The sequence below is a fragment of the Oryctolagus cuniculus genome, chromosome 16 (assembly GCF_964237555.1).
Source record: "Oryctolagus cuniculus chromosome 16, mOryCun1.1, whole genome shotgun sequence".
Taxonomy (NCBI): Eukaryota; Metazoa; Chordata; class Mammalia; order Lagomorpha; family Leporidae; genus Oryctolagus; species Oryctolagus cuniculus.
Genome location: NC_091447.1, coordinates 12133090 through 12151039, shown reverse-complemented (window position 1 = coordinate 12151039; position 17950 = coordinate 12133090). Strand labels below are relative to the sequence as shown.

The 17950-nt window shown below is 39.9% G+C and overlaps 1 protein-coding gene and 1 long non-coding RNA gene across 2 annotated transcripts in view; one reads left to right on the top strand and one right to left on the bottom strand.

The window, feature by feature from the left end:
* Window positions 1–17950, top strand: part of MACC1 (MET transcriptional regulator MACC1) — a 110843-nt gene that overhangs the window by 80871 nt on the left and 12022 nt on the right. The gene's annotated exons all lie outside the window — the stretch shown is intronic.
* On the bottom strand, window positions 8581–16729 carry LOC103349416 (uncharacterized). Its single transcript, XR_517584.4, has 4 exons — window positions 16581–16729; window positions 15071–15278; window positions 14425–14570; window positions 8581–9439 (listed from the first exon to the last, which is right to left on the bottom strand). It is a non-coding gene; the product is annotated as an uncharacterized lncRNA (long non-coding RNA).

Genomic DNA, 17950 nt, shown 5'->3' with positions numbered 1-17950 from the left:
TTGCCATACCACAACAGTGGGTCCAGAAATTATTTTTTAAATCACAAAAAAGAACTAAAAATCACTTTATATGACAGCTTGCTTTATGTAAACAGGACTTTTTCATAATGAGTTAATAAATGTCTGAGAAAATAATGCTTATGTTAAAGATAAAATAAAGCCTCATGTCTCATTTAGGGTATGAATTTATTTGGGAAAAAACAGGTTAACAATAATTTGGGACATTTATCAAATAATTTTGCAAAATATGTACAACCTTGCACTTGCTACTGTAAAATACCTTTGGAGAAAGGCTTGCTTCTTTCTGTTGGCCAAACATCTGTTAAACTTATTGTTTGGCACTACAAGGGCCAGGGCTGGGCTGGTTCAAAGTAGGAGCCAGGAATTCCACCCAGGTCTCCCCTGTGGGTGGCAGAGGCACACATACTTGGACCGTCTCCCACTGCCTTTCCAGGTGCATTGACAGGGAGCAGGATCAGAAGTGGAGCAGATGGGACTTGAACCAGCACCCACAGGGAATGCAAAGGTGGTAGCTTAGCACTCTGCCACAACACCAGCTCCATATCCCACCTTCTTCCATCATTTTCTTGTTAGTTATTCTTCTGTGAGTGACTGGAAAATCCATGGCTTTCCTCTTTCTGCTTCTGAAGATATCATGACTCTATCCTTCGGTGCCTAGCAGTAGAATATAAAGGGTGCTAATACATAAAGCCACACTTAAACCACTGCAACATATTAGGTCATTTAATGTACTCATATCAATATGATCAGTAGTTGAAAACAAAAACTTACAACAAAATTACTAGTCTTAAATCAATGGTACCTAATTCAGGCTCTCAAGCAGAATTTGAGATTGGCAAGTTTGGCATAATGTTGACCTTACAATGGCATGATAGAGTTATTATGTGATAATAATTATTATGGCATAATAGAATTAGCTGTCATGGTACTTAGCATAGTAGAAAGATTGACTCTAAGTCTCCTTTTTTTTTTTTTTTTGCTTCTCAGGAAATATTACTCAATGCTTGTACAGCCTCTGTATATCACTTTGGAAAGCAAGGAACGCATGAAGGGAGGAGGGAGAATTTACCACAAAAAAGCCTATTCACAGACATGAAATCTTTGTTTTGCTCCATTTCTGCTGGTCTTTTAAAAAAATGGAACATGTCTCTCATTCTTTATTTGATCAATAATATTATACAAATTAACTAATGTTTGCTTTTTACCAGGATGGATTTAATGCAATGTAAGACTGATTTTTAAAGTTGAAAAGGGACTTCAATTAAAGCAAATACAATGGCCCTATGTCACACTGTAATTTAGCAGTAACTCTGGGACCTAGTGTCAGAAAACCCAGTTCAAACTGGCTGAAGTACAAAGAATATATTGTCCCTCACCATTGAAAACTCAGCATTCCAGGATTCAAGATTGAAGCATGTGATCAAACTTTTGGTTTGCATTGTTTTCCCCATCCCTGCCTCTGACTGTATTAATTTCATCCTTGGATTCCACAAAGCAGTCTAGTAACTCTGTGTTCTCCCTCATGAGGACAAAGTAGCTGCAGCAGTTCCAGCCTCACATTTCCTCATAGCCCTGTTTCAGGGTATCCTGGCTCCATAATATGTCTAACTGGCTAAACGGAACAATGCTTCCCATATGTCCCTTCACTGAATATTTCTGGTTTGAGCTGGCCACAGACCTATCTGTGTAAGATTGAGAAGTTCTCCATGGAGCAGTAGCCACTGCTGCTCTTGGAAGATGCAGACAGACCAGGCCCCATGGCAACCCCTGACTTGGCTTGTGAGTGACCCACAGCAGAAGTTTCCCAGGATCTCTTCTGTCTTCTCCAAATCCCGGCCAGGCATGAGTGCCATTTACAGAGCGACTAGCATGTCTGCAGGTTAACTTACAACTGTGAGGCTGGAGTTGGAGGAGATCCATGGTTGCCAATGACAAATACAGGTTCCGACTGTCCCTTTGTCCCCCAAGTCCAGCCTGATCTATGATTTGGGTTCAGCACTGGAGACGGAAGAAAGAGCTAGACCAAGACTTGGATGAAGGCCTGCATTCCCAAATGTGTGAGGTCAAGGGCTGTGGCCCACTGTTACTTTATATGCTTGCTCTTGGTTTTGCTGCTGTGAGGGAACTCTATTTTCTGAAAGCCCCACAGGTTGAATTGCTTTGATTGGACAATTTAGGTTTAGTGTTTATCACTCAGCCAATCAGTGATGGGGTAACCCGTGGTCCTTTGAGTACACAGGACTGGATCATGTGCTCCTGAGAGTTTGGGGTTCATTGATCATCAGGTGAAGTCCAGATCTATTCCTAGAAAACAGAAGAGGTGGTGGGGAAGCCAACAGTAATTTTTCACTCAAAATTTGATATGAGATTAACCTCAGCACTGTGAGAAAGGACAATGGACCTGTTTTTATAAACTCCTGCACTAAGTCAAATGCGAAGTAAATGGAATTTCACAGGTCAAGTATATCCTCTACAGACTATATATTGCTGATGACATGAGAAAACTATCTAAAAATCCACTCAGACCTGCAGGTGCACCTGGCCATTTACTTAGTTTACTCTCAAGCAAGGACCTGCCACTTAGTACATGCACCTCACCTGAAAGAAACTAAGGGGGAGAGAGAAATACAACAGGATTTCCCAGAATGCCTGATTGGGGAAATTGGAGATCTTGGCTTGAGTGTCATGACTCACTAGTGAAAACACCACGGCAAATTCCTTTGAACATTTCCTGAATGAAATTACAAAAATACTTCCAAGGTCAGTGGTATTCCATCTTTCTCAGCCATCTGACTTTCCATTGGAGACGCTTAAATCCTCTTTTGAATAAGTAATAACCCCTAAATGCCTCCCAAGGGGAAAGAGGAACAGTGAGAAGGACTGAAATGAAGTAAATAATTCTCGATCGTTGAAAAGAGGGCAAAATGCAAGGGCTACAACAGACAAAAGGGGGCACATTTGCTCTTTTGTTTACAAATCTAAGACTGCTCTATTAAGATAGAATTCACACCTACAGACAATTCACCCTGTTTGTTCATTTTGAAGAACCCTTAATCCTTCTTCTCAAAATACGGTTCCAGTTAATGTTGGTTTAATTATAGTCATAATTGACACTGCATGGAGAAATCCTTTCCGAGGGAAGATCACAATGTCATGTTTTTCAAGGTTGAGTGGGAGGCTGTGGGTTGTGGTGAAAGAAGAGATTAGTGATCAAGGTTATTCCTGGGAGGAAGAGGAATGAGCATTGGATATTATATTCCTAAAGCTGTTTTCACTGAGAGTTTGGAAGAAACAAATTCTGAGGTCTTTCTTTCATACCCTTAGAGGTCCTTGTTGTTGCATTCTGTTATAATTGATGAGAAGTCACCATGTGCTTAGGACCAAGAGTCTTAGTTCCAATGTGATAGCTGCAAACCCACTGCCAGTGGTTAGTCCATCCACCCTGGGTTCTGCCTACAGCAAGACTAAATCCATCTTTAATGAGAGCTCTGCTGTGATCATTTAGTATATGCTGTGTTTGTCTACTGGGAAATTGGGTTAGTTTACTAGGGCTCCCATAACAAAGTACCATAGGCTGAGTACTTTAAACAGCAAACATTTATTTTTCCTAATTCTAGAGGTGAGAAGTAAGAGCAAGATTTTGTCAGAATTTCTTCTAGAAGCCATATGGGAAGGACTTGCTCCTGGCCTCTCTTCGGCTTAAGGGCTGTCTTCTCCCTCTGCCTTTTTGTGGTCTCCCTTTCACGTCTGTGTCATGTCATCGTGTCTTTAAAGGACAGGAGTCAGATTGGATTAGGGCTTACCTTGTTGTCCTCACTTTAACTGAATTATGGCTGGAACACCCAGTCTCTAAATATGTCACATTCTTAGGGCCTAGAGTTCAACACTTCAAAACATGAGTTGAGGGGTGTGGAGGATTCAGCCATGTAAGAAAAATGACTTGATTAATTTTGATGGTTTTAGATGTTGAATTCAACTACTTGGTTGACATGTATTTTAAATAATTCTGCAATGAACCTGTTAACATTTTTGCCTCCTTGTTTCTCTTCAGAAAGTCATGGATGTCAGAGACACATCCAGAGGCACAGCATGGTAGGGTTGCAGAGAGATGACCACTTAATGCTAGCTAGAACTCCGTCCCTACGGTGTCCTTTAACCACAGACATGGTTTATGAAGTCCAACTCTGCTCATTGGAACTAATGGTAGGCCACACTGGTGTGGATAAGTCACACTTTTGGATGATTTCCCTTTTTTTTTTTCTTGTTGTCCCTACAGAATCTGGATGCTAGAAAAGGAATATTCTTTTGACAGATAGGGAGCTATGAAGACAGTCTAAGAATATTCTGAGTGCCACAGATGGGAACTATGACATGAGTCTTGTCCATTGGTGTGTCCCTTTGGATGTTTTTAAAATAGTGAACACTAAGATGCGTGGGTAGCAAATGTCCGTTATTGCACAAACTAAAACATTGGAAGGCTTACAGCATCCAGAAATGCATTAGGCAGAGCATCTGGGAAATTCATGTTGAAGGGTGTGGTGTGTGGGGAAGGAAGACAGGATGCTGGGGACTCCTGAGAAGCTGCAACAGATAATTACGAACATGCACTTGGAAGAACAGGCTGACAACATCTCCAGCTGAGAGTGACAATTTGAGATAGAAGGCTGAACACTTCCTGGTTGTCATTTTGTACAGTCCTGCCAGAGCAAGTACGGTAAACAGTCTTTCTGGTTTGCCCAAGAAGCAAGATTTCCTGAGGCATGGGATTGTTGATGCTAAAATGAAGAAAGTCTTGGGCAAAAAATGAGAGTATAGGTCACCAAAAGTACAAAACATCCAAAGTCACTGTTAAAAAAGTACAAATTGCAACTGGAAGAAATCTGACCTTAAATCATTGTCAGGCACTTTGCTGTAACTCAAATAATCACCAGGATAAACCCACGGCGAGGAAGAGATGGGATATTTGCAAACATGAAGGGAGCCATGAAAGGTGCTCAGAGTGGAAATCCAAGGAGAAAAGGTTTTGTGGCTTTGATAGGGAGAGAATCTAAGAGCAAACCCTGCTAATTACATTCTGGCTAAGGACCAGACCTGGTACAGCCCATGCTGCTCTGATAAGGATAACCTTTGCAAGGATAGCTCAAGATGGAGACTTGATTATCAGCAGCTCTGATTGCAAAACACTGAATTATTAACTTAATTCAGTCAAAAACATAAATAAATAAATACAGCAGTGGAAACAATATGTGACTTTATATAATCCCAGTAGCTAGTTTCTAGAGGAGGTGTTTGTAAAAGTGGCTATTTTAGTTATGAAAGCCACTATTCAGGAAATTCAGCCGCACAGTGAATTCAGGATATGGAGAGAGGATGGAAAGTTTTGAAGGTATACCTTTGACATTTGCTGAGGGTCTTCGGACATTCTTCTCAGGCTGACTTACCGAGGACGTGAGGGTGACTTAACGTGGAAACAGATTTTGCAATTGTGAAACGCAAACTTGTGTCAGACCGTATGTGAGAGCAAGAACCCAAGCACATTTAAATGCGAAGGAATTGCTTTAATTATGAAAGTCCACTCAAAGTCTGTCTTCTCTTCTGTGCTTTTATTTTCTTCCTCTCCCCTTCACCCTCCTTCTCCTTTTTTTCATCTTTATGTTCTTTCCTTCTCGTTGGTAAAAAGGTGTAGAACTCCTATTCTTGGCACCACATATGAAGTTACTGCTTCTGAGAAAGCAATGCTTCTTGAATACTTTTTATGGCTTAAGCACTCTACGTGGATTCAGACACCGCTGAAGAAAACTCTCCAGTTTTAAGTCATTTTCAGTCTAGTTGAAGGAACTCAGCATGTCAACAGGTAACTGTAAACATAGATATGGCAGAAAATGCTATCAATCAGCAGTGGCTGAAGCTACATAGACAGGGGGCCTGTTTCTATTAAAGGATTTATAAAACTTATTAAAGATGAACAGGTGTGAGATCTGTTGTCACCATAACTGTAATTCCTTCTTGTCACTTCCCTTGTGGCTTTGTGGCATGACAACATGCATGTGTGTTAGCCGTAACTTACTTGTCATTTTGCAGTCACACTTGTTCTATTAACAACTCACTTGATTGTGAATTCCACCTGTTGCACACAGTAAAAAACAGTGAACTTGAAGAATTTTCTTTCCATCGGCCTACCTACCTCTTAAATTCCATTGTCCTTGGGAGTGCTGAGTAAGCATGGCCTACCCGCTCTCCTGCTATGTTACCCAGTTTGTATATTGATAGCTTCTATATTATTTAGGAGCAGGAGACACCTTCAAATGGAAAGTTTCTAAAATCCTACATGAGGTTCCTTATTAAATATTACCGTGACAACTCCATTAATGCACTCCTTAATTCCTTGAGGGCAAAGGGCACTTGGAACACCACATTTAAAATGCTGGGTAAATTCAGGAATCTATCAGTTAAGTCCTGACTCAACAGAATGAGCTCAAGTTTACGGGCAGGGCTCTTAACATTAATAAAGGAGATTGTATTTCCAAAAACATTCCAGTGTTTAAAAAAAGTCATAGAAAAAATACAGCCCTGACTAAACAGTACTCAAGTGGACATAATTTTATTACTGACTAGTTCATACTCAGTGAGAGAGTCCCTGTTATAATTAACTGTGAAGATATGACTTTGATAGAGTTGCTTCTCTTTTTAGGAAAAAAAAAAGCATTGTAATGGCTGGGGATATAAAAACATGGGTATTTTCTGGATATTGGATAAGGTAATTAGAAAGAATTCTTGGAGCATGGAGGGTATCTCCCTAAAACACTCTAACCAGTAAGACTGGAGACCATCAGTCCTCGTCTGTGAAAGAATTATCTAACATTATACCTGGAGCAGACAATTGGCCTAGTATTTCAGATACCAACTAGGACACCTACATCCCATATAAGAGTGAATGGATTGAGTCCCAGTTCTGCCCCATGTTCCAGATTCCTCCTGGGGCAGCCCCTGAGAGGCAGCAGGTGATGGTACAAGTTCATGGGTTCCTGTCACCCACTCGGGAGACGTGGATTGAGTTCCCATTTCCCAGCTTCAGTCTGGCCCAGCCATGACCTATCATTGTGGACATTTGGAGAATGAACTTGTGGATGGAAGTGCTCTCTCTCTCTCTCCCTCTAATAAATAAAAATTAATTAAAAGTAATGTGTGTGTGTAATTAGAGTCTATTTCAATGGGTCAACATACTGCCGTGATTTTTAAATAGAAATCTGTAATGCAATAAGTTTTTGATGTTTTTATTTGCATTTTATGTAATTACTTTTCTTTTCCAAGCAAAACATACTTTTTGTTGAAGTGCCTTACTGAAGGAATTTATTGAGAATACCTACTTTGGGGTCTTGCTATTGTTGTTGTATTCTCCTTTTGCAGTAATGATGGGTTGAACTCATCTCTCTGTGCTTATTGCCCTGTGGCCTGCATTGATAGCATGATTTCCAACATGGTGGGGGAATCTCACTGGAGAGGCAGCTTATGTATTCAGAACCAATTGGCCAAGGAAATATTTAGTGACTTATTGAAAATTTGGTGCATAAAAAAGAAAATCTTACTCTTAAGGAAAACTACCTGAAAATCATCAGATTTATTTTCAATACCCTAAATACTAAAAAACTTACAACCTTGAAAGACAAATCATTCCATTTTTGAATATTTCTTTTATGGGGTTTTGCATGTACTTGAGCCCAAATATACCTTTTTGTGCTTATTCATCCATCCATCCATCCATCCATCCATTTGTCCATTTGCTCATCATCTAATAAATACAGACTTAGTGCCAACTAGTATGTGCCTCAAGTGCTGAGGATAAAATAGCCAATAAGGTGATTCCCTTTTTTCATAGAATTTTTGGTTAGTGAAGGAGCCTACTCCAGAATGAATGCATTTCTCTATATACTTCCCTCTGATGCTTCTAGATAACTCTGATGTCCTCAAATCCTTAAAGGCATCCTCTCTTTCAGGGTGCACACCTCATGACCCCTCATTTCCAATGAAGAGTTTCCAGATTATTTGCTGTGCATGTTACTGTGGTTTGCACACAGCCATCTTGAGATATTGGGCCAGGACTGAATCCAAAGTTTTGGTGAGATCTGTCCAAATCACCCTCATCTTTTTTTTTAAAGCTTTATTTATTTATTCGAAAGTCAGAGTTACACAGAGAGAGGAGAGGCAGAGAGACAGAGAGAAAGGTCTTCCATCCGATGGTTCACTCCCCAATTGGCCACGATGGCTGGAGCTGCGCCGATCCGAAGCCAGGAGCCAGGAGCTTCTTCCGGGTCTCCCACACAGGTGCAGGGGCCCAAGGACTTGGGCCATCTTCTACTGCTTTCCCAGGCCATAGCAGAGAGCTGGGTTGGAAGTGGAGCAGCCAGGTCTTGAACCGGCACCCATATGGGATGCTGGTGTTTCAGGCCAGGGTGTTAACCCACTGCGCCACAGCGCCGACCCCTCATCTTTTCAATCATTTTTTTAACTTTTATTTAATGAATATAAATTTCCAAAGTGCAGCTTATGGATTACAATGGCTTCTCCCCCATAACGTCCCTCCCACCCGCAACCCTCCCCTTTCCCACTCCCTCTCCCCTTCCATTCACATCAAGATTCATTTTCGATAATCTTTATATACAGATCAGTTTAGCATACATTAAGTAAAGATTTCAACAGTTTGCTCCCACACAGAAACATAAAGTGAAAAATACTGTTTGAGTACTAGTTATAGCATTAAATCTCAATGTACAGCACACTAAGGACAGAGATCAATCATTTAGTTAGAAAACTTAGTGGGCCTCAGTTATGTGCCAGGCAAGTGTGAATATGATCGTAAAACTAAAGGAAGTTACAGAATGATTGAACAAGACAACGGCTTCTCTAACTGTGAGCGACACCGTTCACTTGCTCAGCCTGTGTGCCAAGATAAGGAACCGATTTTGACAGACTGGTGACTTAACTTAGTCTTTTGTGTTAGTTTAAGGAGTTCCAGCCCCAGACTGAGGCACAGACACAGCAAAAGCACTGAGCTAAGCAAGTAGTCTGCAACTGAAGCTGCTGAGAAGTAATATAAATTGCAAAGTCATCAGGGATTTTTTTTTTTTAATGGAGTAAGTGGAATTATTGCAACACTAACCTCTTCAGGGTTATGGTCAGTTACAGGAACCAGATAGGTTTGAAAACAGGAGAGTATACACAGACGTTTATGGTAGAACCAGGTAGACATACATATTATCATCTTTGTGGATTGATAACATTTCTTTTGTCTCCTTCTTATCTCAAGAAAGGATCTCTTCTGAGTCTGAAGCATAGTTCTGTCTTGGTATCTTGGATATAAATGTCTCATGGTCCCTTTCAACTGGAGAGAGTTTCCTTCTCCCTTGTCGCCACTGTTAAACTAGAAAATGGTTCATATCTGTGTTACAATAGAAATTAGTGATCATCATTACTTTACTCATTTGTTTGCTCATATCACTTATCCAATTTTTAAAATCAATTCAGTGCCTGATCCATGTTTAGAATTCATTTAACTTTTGTGGAATGAGTGGATAAATGAATGAGAACCTTGTCAAATAACCTCCGTTTCTCCATAGCTTAAGATACTTAAGATATTCATCTGCTTAATAGGCAAGGACAAGACCAGGGTTTCTTGCAGCTGGATGAAGCTCTAAGACTATAATGGAGAGATGACGTTAAGCATGTGAGGGATGCCAGAGGGTACCAGTCTAATGAGTGGCAGGCTGGCTATGTCTCTGAAATGGTACTGACTTCTCAAGTGGGTAGCAAGTGCTGTGATGTTATGGTGGAAACAAAGGTAGTACCTCACAGGGAGTTGTTTGACTAATTGTGATGGTCCTTTGAGTCTTTTTCATGACTATTAAAGATGCTTCACTATCACTACATAACACTGTGTATCAATGTTTTTGGTCTGCTTGTAAGCCTTAGTCATTATGAAATATTTCAAATATCACCAATGTCTCCATGATATCTCCTCTCAGCCATTTCTCACTTGGGCATGGCTCTTCCTATGAGAGGTTTAGCATAATCTTCCAAGGTTTGTGAACCATGTTGCTAAATCAGTAAATCAGGCAGGTGTCACCTTCAGGGTGTTAAGGTAGCCAAGATGAAATTTCTTACAGGAATCTATTGCTACATATCCTTGCACACATTTTGGGAGTAGACTATAAGCAGAGATTGAGATGTAAGGATCCAGCCAGAAGTTATCATTCCCCAAAGAAAAGAACAGCATGGACACTAGAAACTGGACAGGGAGGAATTCAAGCAGAAGTAAAACAGAAATTGACCTTCATTATCAGTTATCACTGGTACCTTAGTGAGAAGGAAATGGGAACTGTAGAGCAATTTCAGGAACCTGACAGGAGCAGTTGCAAGAATCTACTTTTGTGACAAATTTAACTGTATATTCCTCTGAGTGTGGTAAGATGAATTCTTGAACATCCCTCAAAACCAATTCAAGAAACTAAACCTCTTCTTGGAAACCAAATAAGGTTGTTTTTCAATGTAAGTCATAGTGAAAAAGTTGATAGACATCCTAAATAATGACTCATAGAAGATCTGGTGGCAGGAGGTTATTTTTCACGGAACATGTTTGATTTCCCATTTGGTGTTGTGCCCTGAGACCAGAACATGTAAAACTAATTCCTTCCCAATGCTCAGGATCTAAAGCTACTGGGCCCCTTCCGCATCACCAGAATCTGTGGTCTAAAGGATTACTGGAAATTCATGTGCAGAGGCAAACAGAAGAAGAGACAGGGTTTTGGTGTAGGGTGACAGAGAGCAAAGGTTGTGGTCAAGGAGGCTGAGAGATCCAGACCTCAAGGACACTCTCTTCTGCCTTCAGGATTGGCCAATTGGTGAACTTGAAGTAACCAGGACTAATTTTTTTTTTTGGCAATGTATTAGTCTCCTAAGGCTGTCATATACAAATCCCATAGATTAAGCAACCTAAACAATAAAATTTATATTCTTATATCTCTAGTTGCTGGAATTCCAAGATGGAGGCATTGGCAGGAGTGGTTTCTCCCAAAGTCTCTCTCCTTGGCTGGCAGGTAGCTGCCCTCTTGCTGCCTCCTCACAAGATGGTCTCTCTGAAGGCACACTCCTGCTGGTGCTTCCTCTTCTGAAAGATGTTTTGTTGGATGAGGGTCCCACTCTTTAAAAACTTGAGGTTCAAATCCAATTATATTGAATATAATATAATAATATATAGCAGATATTCAGTGGTACTATTTTGGACTTTCACATAGGAATTTGTGGAGGACACAACTGAACCCATCACATCACCACGTATGGTGCATTGAAGAGATGTTAACTACACAAGGGAAGTGATTCCCAAATCTCAAGCACTCTGTATACTTGGTGTGAAGCGAGAACGTTCTTTAGATGCCAATACATGTATGTGGCTACAAAACAAAGCACCTATCAGGTGCTACACCATACCCTGCATTATCCAGGGCATGGACTATGCTTACAGCCACGCACACAGAATCATCAGCCTCAAGTATAGATTATGACAAACTCACCAATCATTTTGCTGTCTTCATGCAGGTCTGCATTATCAGTCTTTCCAGTTATTTTTTTATAGATATTTAGCTTGGTTGGCCCTAAGTTCATTACTTCAACAAATAGTCAAAGCTTACTGGACCTCATAAAATGATGAGCAGGATCCTGTAGGGAATGCTATCTTCATAAGGCTTATGTCTCTCAGGCTGTGCTATACCTGGAGCCAGGAACTCAATCCAAGTTTCCAAGTGTGTAACAGGGACACAGCTACATCAGCCATCACCGCTGCCTCAGAGTCTGCATCAGCTTAACGCCCAGTCAGGAGCTGGAGCTGGTTATTGGACCCAGGTACCATAGGTGGAACAAAGGCATATTAACCACCAGGCCAAATGTAATGGGTGTTTGGCATAGAGATAAAGTCACCACATATTTACTTCTTTGGACATTCTAAAAGCCATGCCTTTTTCTGGCTTTTTCTCTCATGGACACTATTGATAAAAACAGAGATAAAAGGAATAGTAATCTATGGCTTTAAAAAAATGAACTCATTTTTTTAAACCTCTTACTGTTGTGAAAGTCAGAAGAGCTAACCTAAACAAAGGTGATTTGTGCAGCTATGAAAGGAAACACACATGGAAATCATAGCTTTGTGGTTGTTTTAGCCCTGGAGGTGTTGCTTCTGGCCTTCCTTCCGTTAGTGTTTGGGTAAGTTAGAGACCAACACTGTTCCTGGTCTCTCTCACTTTCAGATTCTCTTGTTAATCTTTTCACCCCTTGTAAAATTGGAACCCTACATTATATGGGGGGTTGACAGTAGAATCCTGGATAAACATGACTGCAGAAGCCACTGAATTACTAAAACTAGCATGTATTACTTATGTTACAGTCACACACAGCAGGTATGGGAAATGAAAAAAGTTGTGTTAAAAGAAATAACTTGCCATCAGGAATTGGCTTCTTAGACTAAAACATGAATAATGCAACAAGTCAGAAGTGCAAAGTAATCTGTCCTTAGAGAGAGGACGTTTGCTAACAGCTCCAATGACAGGTGTGGGGCTTGTTAGGAGGCTTTGTGTGGAAGTGGGGTTCAAGCAAAAGAAGAGGGGGAGCTTCCCCTGGTATATCATTGGGGCAGAGCTTAGAGCTGGGCTGAGAGCAGACACAGAGGCTTTGTGAGCACAGGAGATGGAGCATGTTGGGACAGTGGGATTGGAAGGTTCAAGCGGTGAATGGGCACTGGCCCTGGAGGCTGAGCAGGACAGGAATCTGAGAGCAATGGACTTGTTTCCCCTTGGTGGGCCTTGCTGGTGCTAGATTCTCATGATGTTTTACTGCTGGGTTCTCTGTGTATAATACTTGGCATTGTTTATATTTCCATTCTCGTTTTATTATGTCAGTTTGTTATCTTTGTTTAAGAAGTATGCCACCTATATGAAAGATGCTAAAAATACATACTTTAAGATACACAATAGTTTTTGCCTTGTGGGGGATCTGTTACTTAAATATATGAGTTTTTTGCATAGTTAAACTCACACTTGTCAGAGGACTTAAACCTAGGGGTATAATTTATGTATCTGAAGACAGCTTTTTCTGACCAAAGTGTCATGTTCCATGGGGAAGGTAAGGTCAAATGGATTTATACTACATGCCTTACACATCTAAACACACAACGTTATTGTACATTACACGTAATTTCATGCATACACACGGGGTAAAATGATAAAAACTTGCACAGGTGAAATGCATGTGATTTCAGAAGACAGTAGAAGGAAAGATGAGTTATGAAGTACTAGCTGTTTCCATAACATTGTTAAAACCTTTCTTAAAAACTTTTTATGTATTTATTTGAAAGAAAGAGAGAGAGAGAATCTTGCACCTGCTGGTTCACTCCCCAAATAGCTAAAATGATCAGGGCTGGGCTAGGCTGAAACTGGGAGCTCAGAACTCAATCTGAGTGTCCCATATATGTGGCAGGGACCCCAGGACTTGAACCTGTTACTCCCCAAGGTGCACATTTGCAGGAAACTGGAATCAGAAGTAGGGCTGGGCCTCTAATTTGGAATGTGGGAGTTCCAAATGGTGACTTTATCTCTATGCCAAACACCCATTCCCTTATCTTTATATTTTTCCATAACATTTTTAGTTTTTTCTAACTAGAATTCTAAACTATATACAACAAAATATTAATGTGTTTAACAGTGATTTTTTTCACATGGATACTTTCATGAATAAAATATTCTGTATCTTTGTGTATGTTTGAAATATTTTGCAAGCGAAAACAAATTAAAAATAAAAACAAACACAGTCTAAACCCTATTTTTCTGTTAGGTCCTTCTTCACCAAACAGAATATCAAGAACTCACAGCTAATCTCTCCATTTAGTAGTTAAGAAATATTAATTCATCTGGCATTAAATGGTAAGAATGCAACCTTTAGAATAATGTCTTATGTATTCCTATTTTAAAAAGGATGAGTTATATGAACAGAGTGAACAGAGAATGGCAAGGATCTAAGACATTTTGAAAATACTACAGTTTCCTCCTAAAATATAAATTTCTCTTTAAAGAAAAAACACACTAATTAGAAGAAAGGATTTCATATGTTTTCATTGTATCATTATCCTGATTGGACAGTACACAATGTATACATGCACCAAAAATCAAGAATACCCCATAAATCTGTACTGTTTTATATGATAAAATTTTTACAAATATGAAAAAGCAAAAAATCGGGAAATATGCAAATATTAGATATTTAATTAGCCAAAAACTCTGGAAGTAGGATCAGAAATCCTGATTCTTGCTCATTTATGCTAATAGTTTAACCCCAGGTAACCAGTAACCCACTCGGGGTGCTCACCTCTTCATCTGTAAAATGAAATCTCCATATTCTTCCTCACCCAGAATCCTCTATGTAGGTGGCGAAGTAGCCACGTGTCAAGGAAGTTGGTTCTGAAGCCAGATTGGGACATGTGAGATAGTGACATCATGCCTTACTTTTATTTTCTAGAAAATACAAAGAGGAGATTCAAATAGCCAAAAATGGACATAGGCACTCAGGACTCTTCTCTGTGCTAGGAGCAGAAGAGATGCTAATAGTTGTGGCATCTCTTGCCTCCGGTTAGCAATATTTCGTTTTTGTGAGGATCTCAACACCCCTTTGCCAACAGCTGGGAACCTGTGCTCCCAACTTCTAAGTTTTCACTTTTCTTTATTTGGTAGGTTTCTACATTTCTCGCGTTGCTTGATGTAAAGGCATTCGAATGAAGAGGCTTTGCATTCAGCTGGGTCAGGTGACCTCAGAAACCTGAGTTAGAATGCACGCAGAGTTCACGTGTTTCCTTTCACTCCCAGATTAATCATTGCATTCACCGGAGCTGGCTCTCCAGTCACAAATTAACCCAACCGCTGAATCACTTCCGTTTCCTCCTTGGGAAGGGAAGCAGAAACAAATATTTCTGTCTGAGAGGAAGCCACTTGGAACTCATTAAAATTCCTGATCTTACCCGGATGCGCACTGGGCATTGTTCTCAGAGGTGATGGGCACCGGATGGCGTCCCTGTCAGCGATGGCATTTCCAGAACTCACACACATTCTTCGATTTTCCTCACTTGGCTTAAAACACACTCACAAAATACCCAGACCTCTTCCTGAGCTGACCCCAGCAAAACTTCATTAAAAGTGAATTCAGATATAATTATATACTCTCGTTATCTGTAAAAAGTAAGGAGGGAAGGTTACACAAGTGATTTTTCAATTTTACCAGTACTTTGTTTTCTGATAACTAATTATCTGAATCATAGAAATAACTGACATTTACTTAATATGAATTCTCAGGCATTTCTCCCAAGAGCTTTCATATCCATGGTACCTACATACACACGTGGTACTGTTACTGCATGTGTTTTATCAGTGAGGATATGGAAACGCAGAGAAGTTCTGTAAATAGCTCATGGTCACACAACTTGTAAGGTGAATTGGGGAGCCCTAGAATCAAACTTTAGTCTTTGAACTATAACCCCAGCAGAACCAACCACACTTGGAGACTGCTTACAAAAGGCTGTGTTTTTTTTTTTTCTTTTTTCTTACTTTTAAAAAAAATTAATTAATTTATTTTAGAGGCAGAATTGCAGCCAGAGAGAGAGAGAGAGAGAGAGAGGTCTTTCATCTGCCGGCTCACTCCCCAAATGGCCTCATTGGTCCCAGCTGAGCCAGGCTGCATCCAGGGGCCAGGAACTACATGTAGGTCTCCCATGTGGGCCATCTTCTGCGGCCTTCCCAGGCACATTAGCAAACAGTTGGATCACAAAGCCGACTCGGACGGATGTTATGATATGAGATGCTGGTGTTGTGGGCACCACAACAAGGGCCCAAGGCTGTAACTTTTCTATAGTTGCTTCTGCTATCAGATCCTATTTGAAGTATGGGAAAGCAACAGGTTTGAGAAAAGAGCTCCCTAAACTGACACAAGCTGCATTTTGAACAGCCTTGGTCAGCTCCGGGTACTTCAGTGTTAGTCAGGAGCAATGAGGCTCCAATATTTTTGAAATTCAAATGGCTCTAGGTATTATTAGAAAAGGAACAGATAATACTAGGCTATTGATTGGGGACCTATTATAGGATAATTTTCTAAATTTATTATAAATTTCCCTGGCATGCAAGAGATGATTGCTATTTGAAAGTCCATTCTTTAGAGGTTTCACCCTTTTGGGAAGGGAAACAGTAAGTTGCTATAGAAAACACACATTTTTATTCTTCTTCCATGTGTTTATTTCATCAATTTTATAAAAGGACAGATAAGATATTTTGTTTTTGCTTTGGTACTGAGAAATAACTACAAGGAGAACCTTAAATCACAGAAATAGCTTACATGTAAGCAGGTCAGAGTGGAGAAATGAAAAAGCAGAGTGTGAATCACAGAGGGAACTCAGTTTTCACCCGTCTGGTAACAGGCAGTGAAATGCTAATACTTTCCTAGTGCTAGCTCAGAAGGAAACAAGTAGAGATATCACTCACCTGGCAAAGAAACACCTCGCTAATGGAGGCGGAGGGTCACTCCTCATGAGAATATTGTCTCCCTTTCTGTGACAATGCCAGAAATTCTATGTACTTTTTTAAAACTGAAACGTCGTTAATGAAAGCAAATGAACAAATGTCCCTTTTCCTAAATCTTTCACTGGCACCATTGCAAGGCATGGAATGTTCTTTGAGCCTATCATTATTCTCAGTCAAGTTAATTATCATCCATTCTTACAACATGGACTATCAGAAAACCTGGTAAGTCCCAGGTTCCCGACATTATTGCTTTAATAGCTATATAGGTATTTTTACATCATAAAACATCTATGCTAAGACATCAGAATATACCTTAAGCAAATTGCTCTCATGGTTGACAACCTATACTTATCACATTTTTAATGTAAATGTAAATTGGTAGAGCTGAAGCTAACAGTTCAAAAATGCCATATAAATTTTTTCCCTTTGAAAAAATAGTGCCAAATTTAATATAACAAAGAAAAGGGAGATATGGCCATTGATTCTTTGGAATCTTCCACTAACAAAGAACAACACTGTTTTTCTGAATTGTGACTTCCAAATAAGGCATTTCTATAATTTATCTAGAATTATGCAACTATTTTACGTAAGTTTAATCCTTCGGATAAAAGCCCTATTCTTTACCTTACAGTCTTTTCATGATGTTTTAAACATTTTATCACAATCTTCCCGGAATCTTTTAAAAAGTCTCCTACCAATGTATCCCTTCTAAATATCACTTAACTGTTACTGGAAATTTTAGATGATTTTATAATGCGTATTTTGTAAGGGTTCTAAATTTTTCCCTGTATCTCCTTTACTACTCCCCAGCTTCTCATCTTCTGACTCTTGCTAATAACTGGTGCTTCTCTATAAATTCAGCTCTTTTTTCTATGTTGCTATTTCTGATCTGTTACAAACATAGAAACCAGGTAATGATTCTCACGTTAAAGCTAATAGGATCCAAGTCAAGTCTCTTTTTAGTCTTTGTGAAATTGATTTTAGCTTAGGTGGGGACCTATTTATATTTCATGCCAGATTCTAGTCAATGTTCTGGATATTGATGTTTTCAGATACATGACCTCTGATTGCCAAAGAAAAAAACTTGTTGGGGAAGGAAAGAAGGACAGGAAGGACCTCTAGGCACCCCAGGCAACATGAGCAGAGGCTGGAATTGACCTTGGGCATAGGGTGTTTTCTGAACCCTTCACGTCATTTAGCAAAGCTGCAGCCTCAATAATAAGATGAGGAGAAGCAATGTGGGATGAGGCATTTAAGGACCAGAAATGCAGCCATAAACGGGTAAAACAACAAAGGCTCTTATACTCATGTTAGGGAATTTTAGCTGCAGC